Raw genomic sequence first — 22786 nt, forward strand, 5'->3', positions numbered from 1 at the left:
TCAGGATGTAATCTGAATAAATTATAATAAAAAAGAAAAGGAAAAAAATTCACAGCCAAATTCTGTGAGTTTCACTTTCAAAACACACCCTGGGGGGGGGGGAGACTAACTGAGCCAACTAACCAGGGCCCAGGGGCCAAGGGGGGCTTATGGAGACTGAAGTACCAGCCAAGGACCATGCATAGACTGGAGTTAGGCCCCCACACATATGTAGCTGATGAGCAGCATGGTCTTAATGTGGGTTCCCTTGTAAAGGGAGGGGGCTGTCTCTGATGTGGACTCTGTTGCCTGCTTTTCGATCACTTCCCCCTGGTGGGGCTGTCTCACCAGGCCACAAGTAAAGATGATGTGCTCAGTCCTGGTGGGTTGGTGTAGGGAGTGGGGTGGGGGGACAAGAATCCATTTTCTGAGGAATAGGGGAAGTGGGATAAGGCGAAGAGGGAGGGTGGCACTGGGAGGAGGGGAGGGAGGAGGCTGCAATTGGGATGTAAAGTGAATGAATGAATGAATGAATGAATGAATGAACGAATGAATACATAAAATAAATGTTTCATGATGCCTAAGTCTCATTTTTATAAAAATAAAATGAAAGTAGGCTGCAGAGTTCCAGGTTTCATTCACACTCCCAAAGCAACACCATACAATCCTGGCTGTATATTGTAATCCCCTGAGGAGGTTGAGAAAACGGTACAGCCCAAGCTATGGGATTTTGAAAAATCACTGGGTGGGGGCTCTAATGTACAGTGAGGTAGAGAACCACCACGCAGAGAAGTCAGTCACCAGAGCTTGCTATTTCCCTCAAAGGTAAGCCCCTTGTCACTGGACACCACTTAGACAGTCAGAGATGCCATCTGTCTTGCACACCATCTACAGACAGAGATCCTTCTTTGTTTTTGAAAACTCACAAAACTTGAAGTAGATATTTTAGCTGTCATTCAATTTGTCCCCAAACCTTGTGAAAGTAGGTTTAATACTTTCATGTAAAGATGATGAAACAAACTGAGAATGTGTGAGCAACCTGAATGGGGCACAGCATAGACTCGAACACAGTCAGTCCATATGTGGTCAGTTTGCCACCAAGATCCATGAAGAGAACGGTATATTATCCACCCAGCATCCACTCTGTGGAAAGGGGCTGGGAAATATAAAGATGCTCCTTTGCTTCCAATGGTGTTACATCCCCCAAAAAGCCATTGTAAATGGAAAAATACCACAAGTTCAATTAATACAGAGGCCCTAGGGCCATCCATCCTAGCAGGAGGTGGCCTGCACAGAATCTTCCATTTCCCTTTATTATCATGGGCCTGACTGGAACTCAAGGCTGACCACTGATGTCTAGCACTGGGCTTCAAGGAAATATCTGAATTCAGGAAAATATAGCACCAGCTGTGACATAACTGAGGTGGGGCTTTCAGAGGTACCAAGAAAGAGGGGGAATCTTTCTGATATATGATACTGGGACAGTGGGTCATGAAATAATTCATCATGGTATAAAAATATCCAACACTGAGGAAGCCATCACTGTACTTATATATATGAGTCAGTTCAATGCCTACACATCATTATGAAATTTAATTAATGGGAAATGGCAAGGCTGAAAGATACAAGGCAAAAAAAAAAAAAACAAAACAAAACAAAACAAAAACCCAGTACTTACAGGCAAAGGTTCTAGAATGGAATAAGGCACAACTTCTACCTAATTTTCCAAAGCAAGAGGCATGTTTCCATCTCTTTATCCAACACTAAAGAAAGAAATGGCCAAACATATTGACAGTGGCATTGGACACTGTGAAGGAGTCAAGTCACTTGTTCCTCTTCTTTCAAATTGATGAAATCCAACAAACGTGTGGGTGTTCATGCTTGTTCATAAACACAAATGGACTACCCTAAGCTGATGGAAAATCATACCTCCATCTTTTCAGAGGCTCAACTTCTTCCTTCAAACATGGAATGGAGGGGCATGATGGAGTAGAGGGGTGTATGACAGTGTTGGGAGTGTGATGAAATGGGGGCATGATGGAGTGGAGGGGTGTGATGGAATGGAGGGGCTTGATGGAGTGGAGGGGCATGATGGAGTGGAGGGGTGTGATGGAGTGGAGGGGTGTGATGGAGTGGAAGGGCGTGATGGAGTGGAGGGGTGTGATGGAGTGGAGGGGCATGATGGAGTGGAGGGGCATGATGGAGTGGAGGGGCGTGATGGAGTGGAGGGGCATGATGGAGTGGAGGGGCTTGATGGAGTGGAAGGGCGTGATGGAGTGGAGGGGTGTGATGGAGTGGAGGGGCATGATGGAGTGGAGGGGCATGATGGAGTGGAGGGGCGTGATGGAGTGGAGGGGCATGATGGAGTGGAGGGGTGTGATGGAGTGGAAGGGCATGATGGAGTGGAGGGGTGTGATGGAGTGGAAGGGCATGATGGAGTGGAGGGGCATGATGGAGTGGAGGGGTGTGATGGAGTGGAAGGGCATGATGGAGTGGAGGGGTGTGATGGAGTGGAGGGGTGTGATGGAGTGGAGGGGTGTGATGGAGTGGAGGGGCATGATGGAGTAGAGGGGCGTGATGGAGTGGAGGGGTGTGATGGAGTGGAAGGGCATGATGGAGTGGAGGGGTGTGATGGAGTGGAGGGGCTTGATGGAGTGGAGGGGCTTGATGGAGTGGAGGGGTGTGATGGAGTGGAGGGTTGTGATGGAGTGGAAGGGCGTGATGGAGTGGAAGGGCGTGATGGAGTGGAAGGGCGTGATGGAGTGGAGGGGCGTGATGGAGTGGAGGGGCATGATGGAGTGGAGGGGCATGATGGAGTGGAGGGGCGTGATGGAGTGGAGGGGTGTGGATGGAGTGGAGGGTTGTGATGAGTGGAAGGGCGTGATGGAGTGGAGGGGCATGATGGAGTGGAGGGGCATGATGGAGTGGAGGGGCATGATGGAGTGGAGGGGCATGATGGAGTGGAGGGGCGTGATGGAGTGGAGGGGCGTGATGGAGTGGAGGGGTGTGATGGAGTGGAGGGGTGTGATGGAGTGGAGGGGTGTGATGGAGTGGAGGGGGGTGTGGTAGTGTTGGGAGTGGGATGAAATGGGGGGTGTGATGGAGTGGAGGGGTGTGATGGGGTAGAAGGGCATGATGCAGTAGGGATATGATGAAGTGGAGGGTGTGATGGAGTAGAGGAGTGTAATAGGGTGGAGGAAGTAATGTAGTGAAAGATGGATGTAGTGGAGGAATGTGATGGAGTAGAGAGGTGTGGTAGAATGGGAGATGTGGTGTATTGGGGGTGATGGAGTAGAGGAGTGTGATGCAGTAGGGAGTGTGATAGAGTGGAGGGGCTTGGTAGAATGGGAGACGTGGTGTATTGGGGGGGGGGATGAAGTGGAGGGATATGACTGACATTTGTCTGTGATTTACCAAATAAGGCAATTGGATGGATATCTACACATCAGCCTTAGCAGGCAGCAAAGGGGGTGGAGAGCTGGAGGTTCTCTTAGGTCAGTATCAGAAGTTGGTTGAAGGAGAAAAGTTGTCACCCTTGGGAGTAGTACCTGTCTGTCTCCTAATTGTAGGGGATCTTTCAACTTTTTTACTAGTGTATCAAGACTTTCCCCTTCAAAATCATTGTCACTGTGCTCAGAATTGTGGCACTTTTAAGTCAACTGCTTCTTAAAGTACTGTTAAAAACTGACATCGTCAACCATTACTTAGAATGAATCTAAGTATCCTTCGTTCCTCAAGAGTGCTACTTAAACACACACACACACACACCCCACATACTTGACAGCCAATCTCTTGAACATGATTTGTACAGAAATCATGTTCAAATTACTTTATATCAAGACATTTAAGAGAAAATGTGGTTTTCTTTGTAATAGGCTAAAAATAGTAATATCCTTTATCTTCAGCTGAACATGTACATATGCTGTCTAGGCTGTTACACTTAAACAAATTGAAAAGCAGTAGGGTTCTGGCTATGGGCCACACAGAAACAAAACTTGCCCAGAATATCATCTAAAACATTTAAAAAGTACAATTAACTGTTATTCTCCACAAAGTTTCAATTCTGTGCTTAGAGTTGGAGTTGTCAGCCAAGCCCAAGACAGCACCTTATAAAAACTGATGTCTCAAAAAAACAAAAAACCAAAAAAACTAATGTCTCAAAAAAAAAAAGACAAGAAGACCAAAAAGAAATTAATTTAGTTCAGTTTGAAGGAAAAAAGAGATTGAGGGAAACGATATAGTTTATATCAACTACTTCCTTTTGAGTTTTAAGGTAATATAATATTGACACTGCCACTTTCGATGATTTCCCCACATATCGGTAAGTCATATTCTTATTTTTGCATATTTTTGAAGAATTATCATGTGAAATATTGTGAGATAAAATGTAGCCATTGCTTTGAACACAGAATATTGACACATTTATTTTGTGTATGTGTCGTACATGCATGACTACATGTGTTTGCATGCATGAGGAAGCCAGAGGTAAATGTCAAGCGTCTCCATCTTTGTTATCTACCTTAGCTTTTGAGACAGTTTCTCACAGAGTTTGGAGCTCACCTATTCAGCCAGACTATATGGCCAGCAGGCTCTAGGCACCCTCCTATTCCCACCACCCCAATGCTAGGATTACAGGCACACACATCACCATACTTGGCTTCTTACATGAGTGTTAGGGATTCAAACTCAGGCCCCCGGGCTTGTATGACAAGCACAAACCAATTGAGCCATCTCCAATCCCTGGAAGTTGACTTTTAAAACACCCATCTGATTGTGCCCCACTGTAATAATTTGGAATAAGACTTTAACACCAACAGAAGGGACTTTCAAATGCGTGTTGTTTTAACCCAGAACTTGACTTTAAACAAAATCCTTTGTAGTAATCTAATACACAGGGAAGTAAAAATGTGGTTGTTGATTCTGTCTAAACTGTTGTCTCCTCACCTCCTCTTTTAATACCCATGGGAATTCGGAAGTCAACCTTCAGGATGCTGAGGCCATTGGGCCTCTCTGGGGTATCATCTACCCTGCGTTGATCTGGAGTCCATATTTCTTTTTATATTATATTTCATCCATTATTATTGTGCTTGATGTGTGAGTCTCAGCACACACATAACATGGAATATGTAAGAATACAAGTTTGGGGAGTCAGCTCTCTTCTTCCACCATGAGTTACAGGGATTGCTCTCAGGTCATCAGCTTGCACTCTGCAAGCTCCTCTACCTGCTAAGCCACCTTGCTGACTCCACAGTTCCTAGCTGGTACATAGTCCCCTCACATGGCACACAGTCCCCTCACATGGTACACGGTCCCCTCACATGGTACACAGTCCCCCTCACATGCACACGCTCCCCTCACATGGCACACGCTCCCCTCACATGGCACACGCTCCCCTCACAGGGCACACAGTCCCCTCACATGGTACACGGTCCCCTCACATGGTACACAGTCCCCTCATATGGTATATGGTCCTCTCACATGACACACAGTCCCCTCACATTACACACCAGCCCCTGACATGGTACATGGTCCCTCACATGGCACACAGTCCCCTCACATAGTACACAGTCCCCTCACATAGCACACAGTCCCCTCACATAGCATACAGTCCCCTCACATGATACACAATCCCCTCACATGATATATAATCCCCTCACATGGTGACAGTATCCTCTATGACTTGATTCGTTATTTCAGAAAAACTCCAAGTTCAACACAGCCCCAGACTAAGGACACTGGGTAACAATGGAGAACTGACCATTCGTAGCATAGGCTTTGCACCATGATGCCCTGCAACACTTGATCCTTTCTGTCTGTCTTATACTTAAAAAATGCCAAGACTTCCCACAACTCTGTATGGCTGGACAATGGCTGGGTTCTGGAGCAAGTTGGTACAGTTTCAGCCTGCTCTTCTGGCTTGTAACTCTTGTTTACCTGGCTTTCATCTAAAGTCACCTCAATGGATCAAATGCTTCTAAGCACCAGGACCCGGGTTCTTAGAACCTACGCCAGGCGTGGTAGCACACAACTGTAATAGCTCTGCTAGGGAGGCAGAAACAAGATGGGTGGATCCTTGGGGGCTGTGAGCCAGCCTAGTCTACTTGGTAAGTTCTAGGCACTGAGAAACTCTGTTTGAAAAACAAAGTGGATGACACCTGAAAAAGCGACAGCCAAGGTTTAACTTTGGTATCTATGTGCATAAACAAACAAACAAGTAAATGAATAAAATTAGTCAACTAGAAGATGTATGTAGCTAGATAGTTGACATGACAAGGCATTTTCAGCAAATCCCCAGGAAACCTTTATCTAAACGCACACACCCCACATATCTTTTAAAAGAATGTAATATATATATAGTATATTTTATAACACACACATCAAACTTAGTATCTTAAGTATTTTTCACTCCTTTAGCTTTCTTTTTTCCGTTTAGTCACATGTCAGTGCAGGTATATGCACCCACCTTAGTTTTTGAGGCAGAGTCTCTCTCTAGGACCTGGGCTTGCTGATTTGACTAGGCTGGCTGGTCCAACTCTGCCTACCCAGCACTGGGATTACAAGTAGATGCCACTGTGCCTGTCCTTCTATGTGGGTGCTGGGAATCATGTTGTTTTTAAACAAAATCCCAAACATTTGATTTTACCAATAAAGATTCAGGAGCCAGATGCTGGGGTGAAAGCGTGCTAGCTCAGAGGGAAAGAGAAGGCACCCAGCTGACCTTCCTACTCAGCCAATATCCCAGAGGAAAAAAGCCCTTCCCTACGATGTCTTAAAAACTTTTCAAAACTGAATGTCACTCCTTTCTACTTCCTGTGTGTTTCTCTATCTGTCCTGTGGACTTCCTCTCATTTTCTGTTTTCTTTCACGTTCATTTCCTGCCAGCTGGTTGCTTGCTCCACCTCTTGACCTAGGGTTAATTTTATTTAACCCTGTTTACAGAAAGCTCTTAGATAAAAGGTGTGTGCTGGGGCTGAGTCACACCACAACTAGAAACAGGCTTTTTCAGTACACAACCTCAGGGTTCATGGTGTGATCAAATATCCTGCAACGGAATCAAACTCACATCCTCTGTGTGACAAGCACCTATGGGCTGGGCTGTCTCCCCAGCTTGGCATAGCCATTTTAAGTGTACAGTTCAGTGGTCCTAAGTATATTCACAGGATTGTACAACCATTACCACCATCTAGTCCAGAACTTTTTCATTGTCAAAGCCCCAGTTCTTGACCATACATACATTTAAATAGCTGTTCCTAATAAGGAGCTTAGATTCAGATGTGGGGTGACCATGCTGCTTCCCTCCTGTCCCTATCTGGTGTGTACACTGCGTCTTCCACCCACATGCACATTCTTTATTGAGAAATGTGGTGACTGTGGTTGAGGTACATAGTCAATGAAATGTGCTTACTACCTTAGAGATTTGATGGCAGTTTGGGTTACTCAGAGTGAGTTTCTGTGTTGTTTTCCTAAACCCTCACTGCTTTCTCTACCTAGGATTCACTGGTTTCTCATCCTAGGATTCATTTTATACATGACAAGTATATAAGAGGGCAGTAATGTTGCCCCCATGTTAGGAGAGTAATCCTTAAACTTCTAGTGTGTCTTATCAAAACTGGTGGCCCCAGAGACCAAGGAAAGGCTGGCATATAGTTCTCAAGTTTGCTCATGATGATCGTATCTTTAATCTTACCACAAATCCAAACATAAAGCAAAGTAGGGAGGGGACCCAAAAAGGCCAGCAAAAACGGGGTAGAAGGAAGCAGATGACTTGGACACCATCACTAGGTGTGACAGAAACTATCTCTCCAAATTTCTCTACTGCCCTCATTCATGTTCAAAACTACATAGGGGTGAAAAATGGAAATCAAACCAGGCTGCTCCTGACACCCTTCCTGGGCCAACATGGAACTGCTGTGGTTCTGAAGCACAACAGTTCTCAGAGACAAGAGCTACTGGGGGGTGGGGTGGGGCCTGGCTGTGCCCTACAGACCAGGAGAGTAGACTTCCTCCTGTGTTCAGTGATCCTGCTGCCACTTCTGTAGCGTTACTTCTGCTTCTATCCTCCAACCAAAGACAGTCACTTCCTAATTCACAGCAGCACATGACACTCTCCCCGAAACCTGAACCACTGAAAGAGGGGTCACATTTATCCAGACTCCATTTAAAGTTCTGGGGCTGAGGATATAGCTCAGTTGGTTGAACTCTTGTCTACCATGCATAAAACCCTGTTTGATTCCCAACATTATGTACCGGAACAACCCCCATTGCAAAACAAAACAGGGATGGTAGCATATGCCTATACTCCCAAGACTTGGAGGTCAAGGCAAGATGATCAGAAATTCAAGACCATCCCCAGTTACATAGGGAGTTCAAATCCAGCCTGGGCTACATGAGACCTCTTTTCAAATAATATAGATGAGTAAATTAATCAAAATAAACTTTTGCCCCTCAGATGCGTACATGCGGGATACACTCAGACCTTGCCTATAACAAGTACCATGTCTGTAGTCCAAACAGCAGTCTTTCTGACAAATCTGGAATAGTCATACACTACAATTTCTTTTTTAACCAAAAGTAAGCAAGTGAGATGAAAAAGTACCTACAGGTGGGGGCTATGGCAGTGAGGCTTGGCACTGGTACCTTTTTTTTTTTTTTTTTTTTTTTTTTTTTTTGCAGTTTTGGCTATTATATCAGGTTGTTAATATAAACTTTGAGTAGTTAGTATGGGAAAGAAATCGTACAGGCATTATTTCAGAGGTTAAGAACCCTGGGAGTCTAGTAAGATAGTTAGTTAAATGCAGCAATGAGATAGCTGCTTGTGGTAAAAAGGAGGGGGGTTCATACATTAATGTGAACACAAGCCAGTCTTTCTGGAAAGAAAAAAAATCACTCTAGCTGATGATTTCTGCAGTATTAATTTCTTGAAACACTGTGCTGGGGTGACTCATGGAAATGGCTAGGAGGTTCCTACTTAATAGTATGCCTAAGGGAGCGATGGGCAAATAAAGCCAATTAGGGTCATTGTGATAAGGTTATTGAGAACATACACATGATGGTTTATCATCACCATTATTATCATCATCATCACTGCTGCTGCTGCTGCTGCTGCTGCTGCTGCTGCTGCTGCTGCCGCCACCGCTGCCACTGCTGCCACTGCTGCTGCTGCTGCTGCTGCTACTATTTTACATTCCTGGGGATTGAGCCAGGACCTTGTGCATGCTCAGTATGTACTCTACTATGGAGTGATGTACATGCCAGCCCCTTCTATTTTTGTATGTGTATGTTCATATATATGCAGGTGTGTGTGTGTGTGTATGTCTCTGTGTGTGTGTGCATCCTTGTAAGTGTGTAAGTTTGGAGGCCAGAGGAAAATTTGGGTTCTGCTCCTCTGGTACCAACCAACTTGATTCTCCAAGATAGGGTCTCTCTATGGCCCAGAGCATGCCAAGTGGGCCTGGCTGGACAACCACTGAGCCTTAGGAATGAACCTACCTTTGCCTTCCTTGTGCTGGGACTCAAGTGTATATTGTAATACCTAGTTTCTTTTCTCACCACACTTCTGAGGGATCTACTCAGGTCCTCATGCTTGTCAGGCAAGCTATTATTAACAGGGCCATCTCCTCAGCCCTATCTGTCTTTTAAATATGCCAGTGATGCTCTTATTGCTTCACACGCCAGACCAAAAGCGTTGTAAAAACGTCTGTACCCACACACCCAAGGAATAGCAAACAATGGTACAGTGACTATCACAGGGTCTCATTTCCTCTTACGGGTCACAATTCTCTTTCTGCGATGTCCCTCTTCTCTCCATCCAGCTCCCTCTCATACAGGAGAGGCCCAGGCTGACTGCATTTTGGTTTTAGTAGAGGATCTTGGTGTGCAGGGTACTAAAAGCTGAGTTACACAGGGATGGGAAATCCTCAAAAATGAGAACTATCTCTAGGACAGCATCAGAGATCGGTCTGCAAGAGGGAGCCTGCTTTCTACAGAGCCACAGGTTGTGACTCCTTGCCTGGGAGGCACAAAGCAGGTGACATTATTTCAAGCTCATTGTCTTATTGCACACCAAATCAAATGAGGCATTTTAAAGAGGAGTCACATGGGGGAATCTAATTATTTTTCTCTAGTGGGATCCTATTTAATATGCTTGCATAAGCAAAGCTGCAGCGCCCTCTCACCTCCCTCTTTTACAATTCCCGGAAAAAAAGAGGCGTCCTTGGGCAGGGCCAGCCACCCACTGCACAGTATTTCAGAAAAGGGGTAACTTTGCTTTAACTCATCTCCCCACTCCACACTGACCCATAGTCGAGGCATTTGAGTTCCCTGGAAAATACAGACTCCATTTAGGTAATGAGTGCAAAGATATTAATGTCATTTTCAGAAGTGTTGGGATGGATCAATTTGTGTTGGTAAACCACTTTGGCATTACCAGGTCACCGGTGTAAAATGGGCACTGTCATCATTTGTTTGTGGGGCGACTCCTCAAACAACTGCGGCTTAGTGAGTCTGATTAGGACTCAAAGCTTTTAACATCGCGTTGGAGCGGGAGATCTGTCATACTTTCTTTTACCCGAGTCTCAAGCATCCAAGGAGGGTCAGCTTGTTACTGTTATCATGGAGCAGGGTCTTGCTGCATTGAGGCATTTACTCATAGGCGTACATGTCTTTCCCAAGAAAAGTTCACTTGCTAATGTATGCCTGAATCAAAGATACATAAGGTTTTTATTTCCCACATGCAACCATCATAAAAGCCTGCCATCTCCTTAATGTTTTAAGAGCTTGTAAAGATTATCCTGCGATTTCTTGCTCTCTCAGGCCTTCAGTCTGGACCAGCATAACACCGTTTATGGAAAGTATATTACCTTGAAACCATCTCCATTAGGTTTCACATTTTTGTAAAAAGTCACCTAGAACTACTGCTTATTTTTATTTAATAAAGAAAATAGGTTTACCTAGTAATTGTTTTTGAGAGTGTGACTTTCACAGTCACAAGTACTAGATGCCACTATAAATAAGAAGGTCTTTTCAAAGACTGTTTTCAAAAGCTACTCAGTCAGTGGTTAAGTTGCGCAATGCATAAAAATATACTCAATGTAGGGATGGTTAAAAAAAGAAAATCTTAGTGATACAGTTTACCTTCTTGTTATAGAGGGACCCCTCACTGACCATGACTCCTGAAATACATGCTGATATTCATTGTGGGAGGTAGTAACAAATCTCAGGGATAAATAAAGGAAGAGGCACTTGTGGCTCGGGAGAAAAGTTCTAATAGCATCAAAGGTGGTCTCCAAGGGCATTGTACCTCCACCGATTCAGACATGCATCAAGATGATACACTCTGGAATGCAGTTTGGATGCACCTCTAAGTGGCTCAAAAGATTAAAAAAAAAAAAAAAAAAAAAAAAGAGTCCGGCTTTATAGATAAAGGCCACAATTAAATTGTTCAATATGAAAGTAAAACAAAGAGATGTTTCTAAAATGAATACATGTGGTTTCAAACATGTATATATGATTAAGTAGTTTACGTATAAGGCTTATTATTTAATTTAAAGTAAGATGTGTGTGTGTGTGTGTGTGTGTGTGTGTGTTGTACATGTCTGTATGAAAGTATGTACACATTAGTACAAGTGCCTGTGGAGGCCGGAGAGGGCATTGGATCCCCTGGAGCTGGAGTTACAGGGGGTTGTGAGCTGCTCAAGGTTGGTGCAAGGTCCTCTGCAAAAATAGCATGTGCTCTCAATTGCTGGGCCATCTCTCTGCCCCATCTACCTTGGCTTTGTTTGTGTTTGTTTGTTTGTTTTGAGTTCACAGAAATCCTCCTAAGCTCCTAGCAAGCTCCAGGGATCTACCTGTCTCTGCCTCCCCAGTGCTGGGCTTACCAACTTCCACCCCCACACCCACATTGTGTACACAGGTCCCAGCGGTCCGGCTGAAGTCCCCATTTGTACATACCACACACTTTATAGGCTGAGATGATAACATTCATACACTAGGAGACACACTCGACTGCAAAGCAGCTGCATAATTAAGGGCAGATATGGAGGAGTCCAAAGGTCCTTAGAAGGCACCTTAGACAACTGTCCTCTAGAGGACATTTATCTGTGAATAAAATGACTTTGATGTCTGCAATTCAAACGGAAGACACCATGCACATGGGCGTAAAGGGTAGCCGCCACCTCATGTTCTCAACCTCATATAGTCAGGCTGGGGACTCACAACTAAAACACAAACAAACTCTTTTATGTCTTAATACAAGAGACATTTCAGGGAGAAACCTCCCGGCATGGTATATGCAGGACCAGGGGCTGACACGCAATAATTCCTTTGGCATGCTCAGTCTCATCGTTTCAGATGTCTACAGTCTTTACGATCCTCCCTCACTCCACACCACAGTAGAAACAACAGGGTGAGAGCTTCTGCAGCCTCCTCCAGATAGCCTGGTAGTGTTTGCCTACGTTCAAATAGACAGTGCATTTGGCATATGAAGGAAATTCCCCGCAGGAAGCAGGAGAAATGGACTCCATGTTGGAAAGAGTTAACTACAGGATTTAGGTCTGAGGAGAATCAGTATAAAGAGACTGATGCTCAGTTCGAAGTCATAACACTCCTTCAGTGGTTGCCTTAGCAACCAGGTGACTTGCCAGGTAGCTTGGCTTCTTCTGTACCTAAGCAGATAATGGCGAAGCTTTGATCCCACCTCGCCCACATATTTCCCTTTACCCAGCCTCCTAATCTTTACAATCATCCTGGGGTTTAATAATGAGGTAGGACACCCTTAGGTAGCCAGGTGTCAAGCTGACTGCCCTCATCTTTGACTTGCAGTGGGGATCTTCAAAGTGAAATTCCCCCTTTCCTGTAAAACATCATGTCTGAGACTCTGTAAATAACTCTGCCAGAAGACACACCATTTGCTCCTGTGACTTGGAGCTAGAGAATTTACTCTAATCACAAAAACGAGTGTGAAGACAGATACCTCTCAGGCCACCCCTCAAAGCAAAGCCGTTGTCCTACTTCTGGCACTCTCCCCCAACCAGGAAATCTACACTCCCAAGGCAATGCTGGCACCCCAAAATTTCAAATACTCAATGAAAAATAAACAGAACAGGTGTTTCCAAGTTCTAAACACTTTGGAGATTCTCTTTGACAGTTTTGGAAAGCAAATCTCTTATTTTTCCAACCCATCAAAAAGCAAAAAGCAACAGGATGGGCCGAGTGGCGGGTAGCTGGCCCTCTGGTCTTGTTTCTTTTGCAAGGAGCTCAACTCACAGATTTGGAAGCATTTTGAACCACTGAGAATAATAAGCATTCATTCATTTCCTCCTGCCTTCTGGGTGAAAGGTAGAGTCGGAGCTGCATAAAGACAGTGGGGGCATCCTTAAGCCCTCTGTTGCCCTCACCCTCTGACCAGGACTAGACAAACTGCACCCCCTAGGAATGTGGAAGTGGCTGCGGTGACATGGCCTTCTTGCATTCAAGTTTTCTTTCTTTCTTTCTTTTTTTTTTTTTTTTTTTTTTTGAGCAAGGGTTACACAGAAAGATGTGAATGAAGAGACCCTGTAACTCACGGTGGAAGCCAAAGGCTTTTTCGGGGAAGGAAGTAGTATTTGCTGAGTTCCTTTCCTTCCAGACAGGCTCTCGGAAGTTTGCATGATATCTGGGAAAGCATTTGGGGTATACAGAACTCGTTCGCATGTGACGCCTTCAGCTCCTGAATTGAGAAGACATATGAAACACCCGGTAGCCTGTTTATCCTTGTACAACAGCGGATGTTCCCTCAAACAAAATCTGTCAGGACAGAGACTCCTGCTCACACTAACGGGAAGTGATCACAACCCCACGGTTCTTTGGTAGTTTACTCCAAAGCCTATTCCAGCTTTCCTTTCTAGGCAAAGTACATCAAAGGGGTATTGCTGTCACATGAAATTCGAAACATTTAGTGCCTCTACTACTAGCAAGAACCTATAGGGAGAGGGGAAGAGAACATTAAAGCTGACTCCCGCCTCTTCCCTTCCACACAATACATAACAATCTATAAATAGTCTTGCCTGTCTGTTCAAATATACACCTCCTCCTCCGGATAGAGGCCTCTGAACATTTTGTTGTTTCAAAAGAATGTTACACACGCACACACACACACACATACACACACACACACACACTCAAGTACTTTCACAGAGACCACTGAACAATTTGTTGTGTCAAAAGAATGTTATACACACACAAACACAAACACACTCAAGTGGTTTCACAGAGACCTCTGAACCTTTTGTTGTTTCAAAAGAATTTTACACACACACACACACACACGCACACAAGTGATTTCAGAGACCCCTGAACATCTTGCTGTTTCAAAGGAAGTTCATACACACACACACACACACACACACACCACAGTATGATCCTAATCCTTGGGAAGTTTTAGAAGGAAGGGGTAAATGAAATACTGAGCACATGGCCCGACTCTGCCCGTTGGTATCTCTAGATTCTTCTAGAGAAGCCTCAAGTGCAAGTGACACTATTATTAAATTAGTCTTACCAAAAAACCCCACCCTATGATACTTGACTGCCATGCAGGCTTCTAAGGCATAGTTCTCTCTCATCCCTAGTCTCTGCTTGTTTACTGTTTTGGTCACTAACACTTTGCAGATGCTCCCTAACTCTGATCAGCACTTGCTCTACAGCAGTCTTTAGTGTCTCATTTTGCCAGCCTTCTCAGAGGGTCCTTGTCTCTTGTTTTGCCACCATTTCAAGGTCCTGGGCTCCCTGAGACACAGTTGCCTATATCACCAGCCTAGCAATTTCCAAGTCAGGACTCTCCCTACCACACTGGCCTATCCCCTCCAAACAGTGGGAAGCAGAGAAGGAGCAAGACCCTCTCCATTACTACTTCCCACAGAGCAAAAGTGAACAAACAAGTTTCCCTAATCTCGAAGTATGGGAAAAAAACCCAAGCTCAGGTTGCAAGACTACCCTCTACTCCCCACTTCACACACCAGTCTCAAGCCATAGGTCCTTTTATGTGTGCTATCGACTAACCAGCTATAATTGAGGTTCTTCTACCCACTCCTTGTGTTTGATTACTTTGATAGAATGGCTCATAGAAGTTGAGGGAATAATTATCTAGTTTATCACCTTTTTCTCATGTATTTGTGTGCTGTGTGAGTGCATGGCCACACATGAATGTGTGTGGGTGGACTTGTATGCCTGTGTGTGGAGGCTGATGCTAGTGGCTCTCCTTGATAGTTTGCCACTTTATTCACTGAAGCCGGGGCTCCTGGCTAAGCTCATAGATAAAGCTAGTGCACACCACCAGTTTGCTCTGAGGATCTATTGTCTTAGCCTTCTGAGCTCTGGAATTGCAGGTGGACCACCTTACTCACCTGACATTCACATGGGTTCTGGGGAATCTGTGCTCTGTCCCCATGCTTGACCATCAAACACTTAAACTACCGAGCCATCTCCTACACCCAGTTCTATTTTTCTATCTCTATCTCTCTCTCATCAATCATCTATCAATATATCTATCAGTCATCTTTATTATCTCTCTATCATCTATTACCTATCATCATCTATCTATTATTTATTTGTTATCTATCTATCTATCATCCATCCATCTATCTACTATCTATCTATCTATCTATCTATCTATCTATCTATCTATCATCTATTTATTTTAAATGAAGGCCATTACAAAGGTCCAGATGAAGACATGTAAAGAGGCAGATAGAGGAGAGGGCAGCAGAGCCTCCAGGCCCATTGCATGTAGTGCAGGGTACCCCTTTCTCTCCAGGAACTCTACACTTCCTTTGTTGATGCAAGCATTGCTCTGCACAAGTGTGGTCCTTCCAGAGGATCCTTCCTGAGAAACTGGAGCTTAACACTGCCTACCCTCAAGTCCCCAGGATGCATGTGCATGTGTCAGATGGCCTGCTAAATGGGGAAATGGTGCGATGTGAATGGAATCATGAGAACACTTTGGACAACTTTAACTTTACTGAATTGTGTTTCTGAAGTGAGGATGAATTCCACCTCATTCAGAAGTTGCGAGGCTAGAAAGAAAGAGAAGCTGACATGATGTAACACCTGGGGTTGATCCTTAGACTATTTAGACATCTATGTAAGGAAATATGGAGTGTGGAAGGTTAGTCCTTTATAAGGAGCTCAGCTTCTAACTAACTTGGGTTTAATTTTCCCATATCCTATGATTAACTAGTCACCATAGCTAATTAATCAACTTTAGCCTTGCAATTTATATTACTGCTTTAAGTTTTACTAAATATCTTTGAGCCAGGCCTCACTTTACCAAGCCCATAACTGCTATGATTCTTCTAGAAACATGTGTCAATTCACTATTATGTTCATCCTGTCACCCATAGCTCTTGAGTACCTATCGTGTGCTAGAGGACAGGACTAGGACACAGTGAGCTATCTCAAAATCAAAATTCAATGCTCAGAGATACAGTGGGTGCTGAGCGAGCCTTCAATGCTATGCCTTTGAAGCATTTAATTGCATAAGCAAGTTTCTGGTTTTCTTCCCTTTCCTGTGACCATGAAGGGGCCTGCAGATGGTCAGAAGAAAAATATTGGAACTTTGCCTGGAACACAATCATCTAGGAGTGACACCACTTAAGTGACACAATATGAGCGACGAATGGACCTTTATTGTGTGAAGCCACCAGGAGTTTAGGCTTGACTGTTTCTGACACAAAACTGTATCCTTCCCTGACTAATACAATAGCTTCCATTTGCTCTATTATCTTTCTCTTGGCAATGAATCTGTGAATAATACCTAGTGACAGCTTTGCAACTGGCTGCCTTTTATTCTTTTTCATTTCTTTGATCTTACCTGTAATCGTGCCTTGCCTCTTCACCTAGTCTAGGGCGGCGTGAAGGCTGTGACCTTGGCTCTGACTTCTGGAGTCCTCTTCACCCTCTAACTCTCTTCCCTCCTTCCCCTGAATCTCTCCCCAAACTCAAGAGTGAGCGTTGCACAAACCAACTGCCTGTTGTTTACTTGGCACGGTTTCAAATGCTGAGCTACAGTAGACAATGAGCTACAGTAGACAATGAGACGGGCAGGCCTTTTGTGTCACTGGGTAGAAGAGGCTAACAGATCCCCTGAACAAACACAGTAAAAGAAACCAAGAACAGCGGGACTGGGAGAAGGAGGTGGGATGGAGCTGGGAGGATGGTCTGCCTTGATTGGCAGGCAGAGGGTAAACCGTGCACAGGGTATAGCACCACTCACTCTGTCTTTTAAACACCCCTGGTCCTTTCCTCTGCCTTTTCTTCTCTAAGGGTGGGAAGTCAGCCATGTGCTGGGGGCTGGAACCAAGTGTGGCCCCAGCATCTCGCAATGGAAAGCAGATTGCGTTGGGTAGGAGTGATCAAGCAACCTTTGACCTCTTTCTCCTTCCCAAAGCAGGCCTCATCAGATTCAAAATGGTTCCAGTTAGGAATGCTAAGGACCAGAGCACTAGGGATGCGGTAAGTTCCTTTGGCTCTCACTCTGTAACTGTTATTAGTAGCATAAAAATTCTGGCTTCCACCTGCATTCTGCCTTTTGCCTTCTTTCCATTGGCTCAGAACTTGGAAAGAGAACTCTTGTAACTCTGTTAAGATAAAAGGTTTCATACAGGAACCTTCTCCTTCCCCAACAGACCTCAGAATTAAATTAGGAATTACCACCCTAATCTATCAGATCTGTCACTTTAATGAAACCCCCCTTCAAATCTCTGATTTCCTGGCTCCAAAGACAACTGCTTAGACTGAGAAGTTTGGCCCCAAAGGCAAATGCTGTGACAGTGAATGTTGGTAGTGGGGTGGGAAAAAAGTTTATCTTTGTGCCACTGTGAAACACGGTACAGGGTTCATGGTCATGTAGTTTTTAGATACTCCCTATTTATGACTTTATAGCTACATTTAAAAACATACACCAAGAATTTCTTTTTTTTTTTTTAATTTATTTTTTATTGTTATGTATACAGTGCTCTGCTTGCATGTACTCCTGCGAGCCTGAAGAGGGCGCCCTATCACATTACAGATGGTTATGAGCCACCATGTGGTTGCTGGGAATTAAACTCAGGACCTTTGGAAGAGCAGGAGATGCTCTTAACCACTGAACCATCTCTCCAGCCCCAAGAATTTCTTAAATGTGTCTTTTCTTTAAAAATCATAAATACAAAAAAAAAACAAAAAATACTTGGATATATTAGTACACATACACCACAATCCTTGGGAGACAGGATGGGAATATGACACCATTGCGAAAAAAATAGGATGTCCTAGGTACTACCCACCAGGCTCAGTTCTGGGCATTGGGGAAATTTAGTAAGAAAGTATATGGAGGTGAGAGAGGAAGAGAGTCCTGAATCTCATACTAAAAGGCTTCCTTTCTGCCTAGAAAGAGGCTCAGACTTCCCCTAAAAGAAATGCAAGATAGGTGTCAAATGGATGGCAGAAGTTTTTAAAAAATAGCTTCCAGAAGTTAGGTGTGGTGGCACCTACCTGTAGTCTCAGCCCTTGGGAGGCTGACATAGGACAGCCTCAAGTTTGATGTTAGCCTGTGCTACTGAAGAGGTATCAACTGTCAGCTAGACAAAGTCTAGAATCACCTGGTGGGCGGACCTTATGGGCACACCTGTGGGGGATGGTATCGGTTATATTAGTTGATGTGGGAAAACCCCTCTTGACTGTGGGCAGGGCTAGGCCCTGGGCAAAGGCTTCTGGATTGTATGAAAGCAGTGGTTCTCACTGAACCTTCCTAATGCTGTGACCTTTTAATATAGTTCCTCATGTTGTGGTGACCTCTAACCATAAAATTAGTTTCATTGCTATTTCATAACTGTTATTTTGCTACTGTTATGATTTGTAAATATATGATATGCAAGATATCTTGATATCGGACCCCTGTGAACCGGATGTTTAACCTCCTGAAAGGGTCGTGACCCACAGGTTAAGAACCGCTGTAAAAGCGGAGGAAGCCATGTGGGCATCAGGATGTAGGCATTCACTGACCTTTCATTCTGACTGCAGGTAAAATGTGGTCAACTGCCTTGGGCACATGGCACCTTGACTTTCCTGCCACGATGGACTGTATTTTGACCTGTGAGCTAAAACAAACCCTTTCTTCCTTAGGATGCTTTTGCCAGAGTATTTTATCCCTGCAATGGGAAAAGAAATCAATGACAGTTACACAGTGAACTCCAGGCCAGCTGGGGCTATTGTATGAGAACCTGCTGCTTCGAGAGTTTAGAGAGGAAAACACTAGTTTAAACCTAAGTGTTTCTAATGGACATGATGAAACTTCAGTTAGGATCTGTGCCTCTGGCAGAAGCTTCTGGAAGGAGAGAAATGGGTACCATTATTTCTTTACATAGCCTTACTGTGCCCATCACAGAGGTCCACAGCATGTGACATGAGCTCTCTGCCTCCCTGAATCTTACATGGCTCCCTGTCACTGCCTATTTTCCAGCCAAGAAGGGCTGACTAGAGTGCACAGGAATCTCTGTCCTTGCCATGTCATTATGGCAGAGCTATCACACCACGGAGACGGGGCAAAGCACACATTTCCTACTTGCTCTCCTGTGCTGAGGTTGAAAGGTTCTCAGCTCTGCTGGAGAATAATACCATGGGCTTTGCCTTCCTCCTTACCCCATTCCAGGATGGATGAGAACACAGGCAAGTGTTCAGAGCAGAGCTAGATAGCAAGGACAATAAAGTGCAGACTCCCCATGTCATCAAAGGCCTCAGGAAGGGAAAGGGCAGAGGGAGATAGGCTGGGAAACGAAGGAGGCATTATGGCAGTCCTGGATCTGCCCAGGATACACTGTGTGCTGCAAGCACTGTATTTTTTTCTGGCTGTACAGACATGTTGCTATGGAACCAAATATGTGCCACTGCCATTTGGCCTCTAGCAAATAAAGTCTCTGGGCTGGCAAGAGCATTGAACGGGATTTCCCTTAAAGGGATACCATCTACGGTAAGTGCTATTAGAAATTGAGTGCAGTGTTGGTCCTGTGCCATAGCCCTTTATACAGCAAGATACAGAACCCAGATACTAGTGTTTTATAAGTAGAACCAGTCCCTGATCTACTTTAAGTTGTTGCTTATTATTTTGGGTGTTGGGTGGATCCCTGGGTCTTATTCCATCTGCCCAGTAAACAGGATACCACTGAGCTCCAGCATAGCATCCTGCTTCTTCTTGGGCTAAGTACTTGCCCAACCCCCACAAAACCATCATGGTGTCAGTTTGAATTTACTTTGCATCTAATTCGTAAATAACAAGCGACTTATGGTATTTTACATAATTAATCCCTCTTGAATGTCAAGATCAAACTACAGAGGACTTCAGCATCAGGCCAAGTCATTACAGCTGTACTGCACGGGCTCTGGGGGTCCTGACTGTCCCTTTCTAGAGTTGTTCCTTTGGGTTTTGGCCTTAGATCCCTGTTTACAGTTTCATTCTTTACCCGAAGAATAATACAGAGTAGATACAGTGTTTGCCAGTTCCTCTCTTAGATGTCTTGTACATTTAGTCTAGTCGAGATTCTGATTCTACACAGACTTTTGGATCTGGCAGAGGAGAACACGTTACCTTCATGCCTGTATGAGTATGTGTGTGTGTGTGTGTGTGTGTGTGTGTGTGTGTGTGTGTGTGTGTGTGGTATGTATGTATGTATGTATGTATGTATGTATGTATGTATGTATGACTTGACAGGATTTCAAGTCAACTAGGTGATACCCCTCTGAATGTATTTGGGGGGACATTTCCTCAAAGGTTTAATAGAGGAGGGAAGACCCACCAAGAATAGAGATGTCGCTGTTTAATATGCTGGATTCCCAGACTGAATAAAAAGGAGAGGACTGTGCGATCTGAGCAATTGTATTCATTGCTCTCTACTTGCTGACTGTAAACATGATCTAAATAAATATGTATGTCATGATTTTCTGCACATGGGTTGTTGAAAGGTGTTTAAAATCCATGTCGCCAGTCACATGTCACAATACGTATCTACTAACCACTGCAGTCCATGCCCTCCCCAGGCCTACCAACCCGTGCTGATTCAGCAAATGGGCTCCCACTTGTTTCCTAACTCTCCGCCCCCTCTTTCAGTTTTCCAAAGAAAATAGACCAAATTTGCCTCAGGCTGGCTCCTCACTGCAAAACAGATGTGCTGGCCAGTCCCAGCATTGGGACAAGGTGGTACTCCAAAAGCAGTGGTTTGGGAAGAGTGTAAAAGAAAATGTGCAATTGTATCTCTATTTAGTCTGAGTTAAAACCTCTCCCTCCCCAAAGAGGAAGAGAATTCAGTGGCTCAGGAAGCTCACTAAACTTACAGGATTCACAGAGCCCTTCATGGTATTACATAAGCAAGAAGCAACTGCTGGGTGATGAGAGACTTCTCAGTAGTTCTACGCCACTTGCAAGCTGGGCGGGAGCTCCGTGGATGAAGCTTTTGTGTTGTCACCCATGTTGGCGTGGCTTTCTGGTGATACAGCTGCTAGCACCTTTCTGTAACCCAGCAAACCCATTGGTCCACTAAGCTGAATTTGTGTGTGTGTGTGTGTGTGTGTGTGTGTGTGTGTGTGTGTGTGTATTCACTTTTTGCAATGTCATTTCTGCCCTCTCTAAGGTAAGTGGATATTTGTTTCCATATTTCTAGACAGAATCATGCAACCCATGTCCATGTCAATGAGGTCCACATCAGATGGTGTCTGGGGCGCACCTACTCCGTCAACCCTTGTTGGTAGCATGTCAACTCTGAAGTCAAACAGACTACTTTAGCATTTACATTAGGGCAATAGGCCATTATTATTATCTTTATTTCAATTGAATTATATAAGTAAATCTATACCCTTTGAAATAAGCTGTGGGTTAAAAACCGTCACCCCTCCACAGGACCACATAGCTAACAGCCAAATGCTGTTCTCACCCTCCTGGCTCTGCTACTATCTATGAGGTCACGGGTCTCTTGGAGCCCACTGGGCCCCAGCTATCTAATCTGCACACAGGGACTTTCCTGGATAGCCCGGGAGGTCCCACTGAGTGCTAATAACCAATTGTTCTTTCTCATGGCACTCATAAAACATAGCCATGGGAACCAGACAGAAAGTCTCCCCTTGCCCACAGCCTTATGTCTGCACACCAGTCACTGAAGGAAAGACACTTCGCTGTTGACCTCTCTGCAAACCAAAGTGACAGCAACCACGAGGGCAGCTCATGAGAGGAAACAAGGGGACAGCAAGAAGCAGTAGAGAAAAAGTTTTGAGCAAAATCATCTTTCTTAACAGTGGCCCAGGCAAATGAGGCAGAGGACAGAAAAGGCGGGCGGACTCCAAGCCTGAGAAGACTTCTTGAGCATGCCTGGTATCAAACGCTTGATCTTGGAGCCCTGTCGTATCAAATACCATTTTGACGTGGAAAAAAAAAAATAGACTTAAAAGCTCACTCACCCTCTGCCAACAGTAGGTTTGTTTCTTCTCAAGAAGAAAAATTGGGTCTATTTTCTTTGGAAAACTGAAAGAGAGGAGGGGAAAAGAGTTAGGAAGCAAATGGGAGCCCATTTGCTGAATCAGCACAAGTTGGTAGGCCTGGGGAGGGCACGGACTGCAGTGGTTAGTAGATACATATGGTGATATGTGGCTGGTGATATGAATTTTAAACAGCTTTCAGCAACCCATATACAGAAAATCATGACCTACATACTTATTTGGCATGAGTTATATGACCCTTATGACAAGGCATATACATTGTGGTATGTGGAAAATATTTTTCGGGGGGTCTCTTAAAGCTTCCCACTCTCTTCAG

The 22786-nt window shown here is 44.5% G+C and overlaps 1 protein-coding gene across 1 annotated transcript in view; it reads right to left on the reverse strand.

Annotated features, from left to right (window-relative positions):
- Atxn1 (ataxin 1) overlaps nucleotides 1-22505 on the reverse strand; it is a 178057-nt gene extending 155552 nt beyond the window's left edge. Inside the window, 1 exon segment of the mRNA XM_051170752.1 lies at nucleotides 22432-22505. The gene's annotated coding sequence lies outside the window, so the exon portion shown is untranslated.
- Between the last annotated feature and the right edge of the window lie 281 nt (nucleotides 22506-22786).

The sequence above is a fragment of the Acomys russatus genome, chromosome 3 (assembly GCF_903995435.1).
Source record: "Acomys russatus chromosome 3, mAcoRus1.1, whole genome shotgun sequence".
Taxonomy (NCBI): Eukaryota; Metazoa; Chordata; class Mammalia; order Rodentia; family Muridae; genus Acomys; species Acomys russatus.